Here is a 10365-nt window from a genome sequence, read left to right as displayed (position 1 = left end):
ACGTCCAAAATGGTTCAATTATACCTCTAATTTTGGCAGTCAAAAGCAATTTTACACATAACATTGACAAGTTGGATCAATTCGAGAAATAATTTATTAAATTGTCTTCTTGGTCATGAATATTGTGATCTACACTTCACATGTGCACGATTTTATCATCGTTAGTAACATATCACAAACATATGATTAGACGTGAATTTTTTTTTTAAAGAAAAAAAAAATTGTCTTTTGTACGAGTTGGAAAAAAAAAGTCCAATATTTAATTGAATTTATAAATTTTAATTTTAAATTTTATTATTAAATAAAAAAAAATTGAAATCTCTTTTTTAGAACTACTGGTATGTGTAATTGGTGTATAATAAGAAATAAAATATCTATGTTTTCTAATAATATCTGAAATTGACCCAACTTGCCAATGTTAGGGGTAAAATTGTTCTTAGTTGCCAGCGTTGTGGGTAAAATTGCACTATTTTAGACATTAAGAGTAAAATTAATCATGGTTGTAAACGTTATGTGCATTTTTTCACATTTTTCCTTTTATAATTTCATCGTTGATTAATTTAAAACATGTCCATTTTAGACATTTTAAATCCGAACAACAACAGTTCAATATAATTTTACCAAACACTAATAATTAAACAGTTAATAACAAACAGCTAACAGCTTACTGCAACTGCAAACAGCTAACAGCAACCGCAACAGCTATTAACTAACAGCTGAACCAAACATGCCCTTGATAAAATTGAAAATTAAGTGCTGAAAAATAAGTACTGAATTTTAAGTGCTGAATATTATAAGTGCTAAAAGTATTAAATGATGTAAGTCTTATAAAAATGTTAGTTGATAATGTTTAACTTAAAATGTTAAGTTAAATATTTTGACTTATCAAAATAAGTGATTTTTAACTTAATTAACTAATTTAAGTAGTGAAGAAACAATTGTTATCAAACACACTTAAATTAAATAAGTGCTTAATATTTTAATTTAAGTGGTTAAGTGGTTTATCAAGCAACACATTAATCTTTATTTTTTTAAGCCTCAATCTTAATTCTTTTAATTTATTAAGTAAACGGTTATTTACATGTATGACTATTAAACATTCGGAGGTTTTAAAATAATTTTAGGATAACTACTCAAATCCTCTTGAGGAGTTGCAGGAAACGAAGAAAAAAACTGTCAATCATTTTCGGATTTAGCAAAAACATAAATGGTTTATCTTGTCCATAGATCAATAAATATATATGGTTGCAACAAAAAAAAAATACTAGCTCAGATCCGAATATTCGGAATGGTCTAAATGATGGAATTTGGATTGCAGATGTCTTTCTACATATTTAGATTTACGAGAAATATATTGTTGTTTTGTTTTTTTATGCCTTTTATTGGTTCTTTTTGCTCTTTGTAGTCATTTTTATCCCTTCGTGGATATTATATTTGCCTGTAATCGTGTGAGGTTTTATTCCTTACATTTCGCGTGTTGTACTTCTTCTTTTTTCATCTAAAGAAATTATAAGCAATTTTTTTATAAAAAAAAACCCAATAAAGTCTTCCTATCTAAACAAAGAAAAATTATATTGTACTTCGACTGCAATACATCCAACGAATCAATTAATGCTATATTTATTCATTTTCCTTTTCTTTATATCAATCAATCCCTCGTATAATCATATGTAAAACAATTTTCATTGATTGGATATATTACTCTCATGATACTATAAAATTTATCATATTTATAAGTGATTGAAACTGTGAACCGTTAACTGGATGGGCATGAATATGCTTGACTTGTAAATTGTAACACAAAAAATTGGATTAGCAATTAGGGACGCTATTGTAAGAAATAGATAATAAAAAAGAATTTCGAGCGGGAAAATTGTAATTAATTATAAAGATTACTATTACATCATACTACAAAAATTATTTTTCGATATGTTAATATTTTTTATATATCATAAATAAAGTATATTTTTATACCGCAATTTATAAATTATAGATTTTAATTTATAAATTCTAAACCCTAAACAATATATGGTTTAAGGTGCAAAAATACCCCCAACATTAACGGTGAGGAGCAATTTTACCCCTATCATTTAAAATGGTGCAATTTTACCCCTAACGTTAGCAATCCATAGCAATTTTACCCCTAACATTGGTAAATTGGATCAATTTCAAACATCATTATAAAACACAAATATTTTGCTCATTATTTTGTACAAGTTGTCCATCAGTTGGTTTTAAAAAAATTCACATTTTTTTAATTTAATAATAAAACTGTAGATAAATATTTTTGAATTCGAAAAAATATTTAGATTTTTCAACTCGTATAAAATATATTTTAAATTTTAGAATTGTAGATTAATATTTAAGATTTTCCAATTCATATAAAATACATTTTATATATTTTTTTTTTTTTTTTCATGTCTATTCATATGGTTATGATCTATTATGCTAATGAGTGATAAACTGACATATATATGAAATGTAGATAACACGATTCATGACTGAAAAGATATTTTGATGAATTAGTTTTTAAATTGATCTAACTTTTCAATATTAGGGAAATGTTTGTTTTGTTGCTTTTAAAGGTAAAATTGCAAAAATTTAAATGTTAAGGATAAAAATTATTTTTAACTATTATAGGTATTTTTATATTTTATCCCATAATTTATCATAAAACCTTTATTTATAAATTCAGATAATGATTATTTAATTTTACATCATTCAAATTATTACTTGATAATATATTTTTTCTAAAACTATTGTAGATAATTTTTTTAAACTAAGAGGGTGTTTGTTTTAGCTTTTCGGAGGAGCGTTTAGCGTTTCACTCCAAACCGCATGAAATATAGTGTTTGGTTAGGTTTTTATAACCGCGGCGTTTAGCATTTTCTCTGGAAACTGCAGCGTTTTAAAGCGTTTCACGAAAAGCTCCTATTTGGAGCTTTTCATAAACAGCTGTTTATAGTTGGTTGTTATTGACAGAAACATCCTTCTTATTTTCACAAAACATATTTATTCTTTAACATTGTTTATATTTCTACATCATAATTACCGGAAGAATAAAGTTTTGTTGCGTTCAATAAATTTTTTATTTTTTATATAGATTATTTTTATTAATTTGTGTAACACATTTTTTATTTTATAATAGGATAAAGTGCAAAAATACCCCCAACATTTATAGTTAGGAGCAATTTTACCTTTAACATTTAAAATGGTGCAATTATATCCCTAATTTTGGCAGCCAAAAGCAAATTTATCCATAACATTGACAAGTTGGGTCAATTTGAAAAATAATTTATCAAACTGCCTTCTTGGTCATGAATATTGTCATGTACACTTCACATGTGCACCATTTTATCATCGTTAGTAACATATCACAAACATATGATTAGATGTGATTTTTTTTAAGAAAATAAAAAAATATATATTGGGCAGAAAAATTTCAAATATTTTATCGAATTTATAAATATTAATTTTTAATTTTATTATTACATCATAAAAAAAAAATGAAATTTCTTTTTTAGAACTACTGGCATGTGCAATTGGTGTAGAATAAGAAATAAAATATCTATATTTTCTAGTAATATATGAAATCAACCCAACTTGCCAATTTTAGGAGTAAAATTGCACCATTTTAGACATTAAAAGTAAAACTTTCCTAGTTGTAAACATTATGAACATTTTTTCATATTTTTTCTTTTATAATTTCATTGTTGATTAATTTAAAACATGTCCATTTTAGACATTTTAAATTCGAATAGCAACAGTTCAATATAATTTTACCAAACACTAATAATTAAACAGCTAATAACAAACAACTAACCGCAACAGCTAACAGCTTACTGCAACTACAAACAGCTAACAGGAACCGCAACAGCTATTAGCTAACAGCTGAACCAAACAGGCCCTAAATTTATGTGTCGATTTATAAAAAAGAATAGAGTAAATAATTATAAGGTCCCTGTATGTTTATCTAATATACTACTTAGTCCCTATGTTTTTAGAAATAATTATTTTTGTTAACTCTTTAGTTCTTGTTTGTTCTCCTTCCTCTTCTCTTGTTCAAACACTCACATTTTCTTTTCTTTTTTAATATATGGTGGGTTTGACAGTTCTTCGGCTATGGGTGCTCTCCCCGCTCAAGATCTGTCTCGTCCCAATTTCTATCAACAAATCAATAGTCAAACTATACTAAATAAATTTTAAAATATCAAAATTATCCTTTACTTTATGTTTTAATAATAAAACATGTAATTTTCCTATTTTTTTCTACATAATCACAATCTCTCCGATATAAAGTAATTGATTTATTAATTTTTATATAATTATAGAACTTTAATTTAATAACGTAAAATATATTGATTAAAAAAATGAATGAAAAGTATTTCAAAAATTATTAAAATAGAAGTAAGACTATCATTGTAAAACGTTTTTACAATTCTAATAAATTTTACGAATGAAGAAAAAAATATATGATTTTTAAAATTTTTATAATAATATTTAATGTTAGTTTAAAGATATTATATTAAAAAATAAAGAAAAAAATAATTACAATTTAAGAAAATTAATAATATATTTTTTCAATTATATTAATTTCGTTGTATATGTAGTTCAAAAACTTCATTAAATTTAATCTAATTAAATTTGATGGTGTCTTCTATGCTTACTTTGTTTTTGACAAAGTAAGCTTTACTTTGTTTTTTCTATCATTGGATAAGCTTACTTTATCAAAGTCCATCACCATCCAATGGTAAAAAACAAAGTAAGCATAGCCTAACCCTAAATTTGAAACTAAAAGATAAATTTATTTTATGTATATTACTAGGAATAATTTTGAACTTTCATTTATAAAAACAAAAAGAACGACTAAAGAATTAATTAAGATAAAATTTAAGGACCTTATAATAATATGATGGATTTACTAGCGTGTTAAATAATTATTTACCAAAAGAATATGACATTCAAATAAGCAAATGAATTTGATGGTATTATGGCCCAAATAAAGGCCCGGATAGCTGATAAAGCGTTTTATAAAGGAATAATTGATTGGAACCAACGTTTGAAGCCCAGGCCCATTCATAGAAGCCATTGGCATAAAAGTGTTTAAATATGGGTTAGTTATATTTCAAAAAAATATAGGTTAGTTAACTAATTTAATAGTTGTTAATGGATTAAATGTTTATAAGGGTTTAAATATAAAAAAAAATCTAATTATGTCAACAATTTAAAACTGTCAAAATTAGGGTGTTCAAACTTGGTTTGAATAGGTTATAGTATTTTCACTCAACTCATGTAAATATTTTTTTTATAGACGGATTGTGTTATGATAGGTTATATGAATTTTTTAATGGACTCGATGGGTTGTGGGTTGGATGATTTATTATATATTTAATATGAATTATAATATATAAAAATTCAACTTTATATTTTTTTAGTGAGTTGATTTTTTTCTCTCTCTTATATTTTGATAGTTACATGTTTTATCTTAGTATTTAGTTTATCTTAGTATAATTTCTTTTAATTTAATTTAACTCATTTGTTTTTTATAATAATTATTATAATAATAAGTAAACCTCAAAATTATAGTATATGAATATCAAAATACAAGCCGGATATATGATAATAAAATCAAAATACAATAAAATATATAAAAAAAATTAAAGCCAAGTCAATAAACCATTGACGAATTTTGTTTCGTTGTCTTGTTTAATTTTTATTCCTTAGTTTTTTATTTTTTTTATTTGTCTTGTTTTCTCATTTCTCGTTTTCCTTTTTCACAAATTTTGTGAGTATCCTTTGATGCGGGACATCTCCTTTAAGGGTTCGAGTCCGGGCGCAGGGAGTCGAGTGAGACACGAAGCACGGGCGAACACACGAAGAAAAGAAGCAAAAATTCCCCACACGGCGTGTCAACCATCCCACATGTCATGTGGAGTGGGTTCTGGTTCAAGTGGAGATGGCACGAGAAGCGGGGACGAATGAATTCGTGCACGGAAGGCAAAAGCCTACCACACGCCGTGTGGTGTGATTCCTGCACCAAAAAGAGTCTTGAGACAAAGCTGCCAATTTTTGTCCCATTTCGAAAACTACTGTTTTGCCACTCATATATTTATTGTTTTGCCATTTAGGATTAATAACCTAAATGTCATTTGTGTATTCTCTCCCCATTCTATCATTATCACTCTCTATTATGTGTAACCCCAGTTAATGCTTTTTATTTTGGAGAGCTATATAAGCTCCTTTCTTTGTAAAGATATTCAACTTTTATCAAATCAAAATTATATCTTATCCTTTGATGTTTTTACTAAGGTTTCTAACCTTTAACAATGGGGGATTTATGATTTCCTATGGATTTAGTCCGTGAAATCCGAGATTAACTCATTCAGTTGGTATCAGAGCCGACTGTTTTCCTAACATAGACTTCTCGATAATGATTCAAGTGAGTTTTTTAAACAAGCCATAAGAGAGTGTGCCGCCAAGAGCCTTGAAGAATGGCAAGCCGAAGCAAGGGAGATGGAACTTGAGCTTGCCAAGATAAGGAGAAAAACAATAAAAAAAAATATGGAGCAAGAAAATATGGAGAAGCTACAAAGAGAAACCCAAAAATAGTCGGAGACGACTCCATCAAGTCCAACGGAAAAGGGATGTAGAAACCTCTATTTTGTCTCCTAAAGAATCATCCTAAATCTGTCATCCATTACACAAAGAAAATGTAAATCTAAAACTTTCAATTCTTAATGTGAAAGTTATGGGTAAGCCTATTATTAGTGAGAATTTGATTGTTTGTGATATTGTTAATGATTTATGTTCTCATTATGGAATTGTTAATAATGAAATTATTGATGGGGATTTAAATGCATGTGTGAATAAGGAGGAAGAGGGTTTAGTATGTGGAAACCTTGAGTATGCTCAAGTAGAAAAGGGTATATACTATGTGTTTGATGAAATGTCCCTTAGGTAAACTTTCATTTGTTTACTTAAGGAAGGTGAGAGCTTTAATCTTGAAGAAGTGGAAGGTGATTTTGGACTTGATAATCTCTTCGAAGAGCATCATGAAATTAGTTTATGCGTAGAGATTGATGACTATGATGATGGAAGAGATGTAGGGGTCCAATTATGTTGGGATGTAGCATGTCATATGAGTGGGGAAACTTGGTAAGTGGAACAACCGGTTCGAATTATGAGGAAGAATGGATGGAAACGAGAGGTCGTGGGAAAGAATGGATTGTGGACGAAGAGGGGAACGAATTTGAATATGATCATGAAGAAGATGAGTTGGAAGAGGAGAGTGATGAAAAGGAGAACCGATCCGAGAATGAGCTAGACAGAAATGTTGAACATGACTATTATGAAACTGAATTCGAGGATGGGGTTGAAGAGAGAGAGAACACTTCCGAGGATAAAATATGCGAAGATGGTGAATCTTATTATCATGTGAATGAGAATGATTATGATGAAGATGATAAGGTTTACCATGATAAGAACAAGCGTCGGAATACTGAGTGGAACCGATATGGGGCTGCTTATGAAGAAGATGAATATAGGGTCTATTATGATGAGAATGAGCTTTGGCACATTGAGTGGAACCAACACGGGGATCCTTATGAAGATGATGAAGATAAATTCATTTGTGATGATGAATTGGAGGATGTTGAACGAAACCAAAACAAAGATATTTATGAGGATGATGGTGATATGTTCCATTATGAAGATGAGTCGGGAAGTGTTAAGTGGAGCCAAAACAAAGACACATATGAATTTGATGATGATGGCGATGAGCGTAATATGTCTAGAATTTTAGAAATGGGTAATTTTTTGGAATTCCAAAATTTTTGGTATTCTAGAATTTTCTAGAATTTCAGATTTTTGGAATTGCAGAATTTTCTAAAATTCGAGATTTATAAAATTTCAAATTTCTGGAATTCCAGATTTTCTGAAATTCTAAAATTCTAGAATTTTAGAATTTTTTGGAATTTCAGATTTCCATAATTCTAGAATGTTTTGGAATTTCAAATTTCTGGAATTCTGGAATTTTCTGAAATTCCAGATTTCTAAAATTTCAAATTTTTGGAATTCTAGATTTATAGCATTCCATAATTTTCTAGAATTTCACCTTTCTGGAATTCCAAAATTTTCTAAAATTTCAGATTTCTAAAATTTCAAATTCCTGGAATTCTAGAATTTTCTAAATTTATGGAATTCTAGAATTTTCTGGCATCCTAGATTTCTAGAATTTTAGATTTTTGAAATGCTAACATTTTTTAAAATTCAAGATTTTTGGAATTCCAGAATTTCCGAAAATTCTAAATTTCTAGAGTTCTAAATATTTGGAATTCTAGATTCTATATATATATGTGTGTGTATGCGCGCGCGCATGGAGTACTAAGTGTCACATTCTTTATATATATATATATATATATATATATGAGAGGGCTCTTGTGAGAACCCTTTTTTAGGTGAGGACATTTTGTTATGTGAGAACACTCAAAACTACGCCGTTTTGAGTATAAAAGTTAAATAAAACATGGAATGCTACTAGTAGGATTTGAACCCATGCACTTCCAGCTATACTCCATACTGCTTACCACTAAGCCAATTATTATTTTTGTACATTATGTCGTGCGCTGCTTAATATACTACTGTCCTTGTATCTTCTATTGTTTAATATTTGACGCATACACTTATTAATATCGATTAAATATGCATAATAATAAATTATTAATAAAAAAAAAGAAATGTGCATAATAATAAATTATTAATAGTATCCTACCAAAAAAATAAATTATTAATAGAAAAAAAGAAATGTGTATAATAATGAATTATTAATAGAAAAATAAATCCAAGAACATGCTCCAATTGCTTATTTATTTAATTCCTCTATATTTTTGTAATTTATGTTTTAAAATGTTAAGGATGATGTTCTAAATATTGTTACATACGTTGTAAACTTTATAATTTGTGTTCTAAAAATTAAGTATAATGTTTTTAAAAAATCAGTAAATATATAGATCATTTTTGCATTTGTTCTATAATATAATTTATAACTCATATTCTAAATAACATAACGTATGTTCTAAAAAACATAACATATGTTCTAAAGTTTATAGTTTGTGTTCTAAAAATTAAGTATAATATTCTAAAAAAACAGTAGATATATGAATCATTTTTGTATTTGTTCTATAATATAATTTATAACTAATGTTCGAAAAAACATAACGCATGTTCTAAAAAACATAACGTATGTTCTAAACTTCATAGTTCGTGTTTTAAAAGTTAAAATATATGTTCTAACGTATGTTTTAAAAAATATATTTTCTTATATAAATAAAATATTTTTTTGAAACATATATAAATAAAATATTAATATGAAATTTCATTAAAATATATAATATATTTTTACTTAAAAAATATTATATGGACATTTTTGCATTTGTTCTATAATATAATTTATAACTAATATTCTAAAAAACATAACGTATGTTCTAAAGTTTATAGTTTGTGTTCTAAAAATTAAGTATAATGTTCTAAAAAAACAGTAGATATATGAATCATTTTTGTATTTGTTCTATAATATAATTTATAACTCATGTTCGAAAAAACATAACGCATGTTCTAAAAAACATAACGTATGTTCTAAAAAATGTGTCATATGTTCTAAAAAATATGTCATATGTTCTAAACTTCATAGTTCGTGTTTTAAAAGTTAAAATATATGTTCTAACGTATGTTTAAAAAAATATATTTTCTTATATAAATAAAATATTAATATGAAATTTTATTAAAATATATAGTACATTTTTATTTAAAAAATATAGTATTGGATTTTTTTAGCATCAGATGCACTTAATAATATATAAATAAGAATTGTACAATGAACAAACTAAAGCAATCATATTTTATTTAAAAATTATAGTATTAGATTTTTTTTAGCATCAGAAGCACTTAATAATATATAAATAAAAGAATTGTATAATGAACAAAGTAAAGCAAGTGTATTTTTATTTAAAAAATATAGTATTGGTTTTTTTTTAGTATCATGGTCATTTAATAATATATAAATAAAGGAATTATATAATAAACAAATTAAATAAATGGCCTAGTGGTAGATGGCGCGCGTGTATCATTTTTTTTATGCTCCAGTCCCAGGTTCGAATCCCTCTATCCTCATTTTTTTATTTAATCTTTAATTAAAGGTATCAAAACTACGTCGTTTCATCTTATTATATATATATATATATATATATATATATATATATATATATATATATTTCAACATGATAGAATAAAATGAAGGAGTTGAAATTTAGATGGGTTGAATGTGTTACATGGCTTTTTAGATGGTTTGAAATAAACCATCAAATATGA

Source organism: Euphorbia lathyris, chromosome 3 (genome assembly GCF_963576675.1).
Source record: "Euphorbia lathyris chromosome 3, ddEupLath1.1, whole genome shotgun sequence".
NCBI lineage: Eukaryota > Viridiplantae > Streptophyta > Magnoliopsida > Malpighiales > Euphorbiaceae > Euphorbia > Euphorbia lathyris.
Note: the sequence above shows the minus strand (reverse complement) of the source record.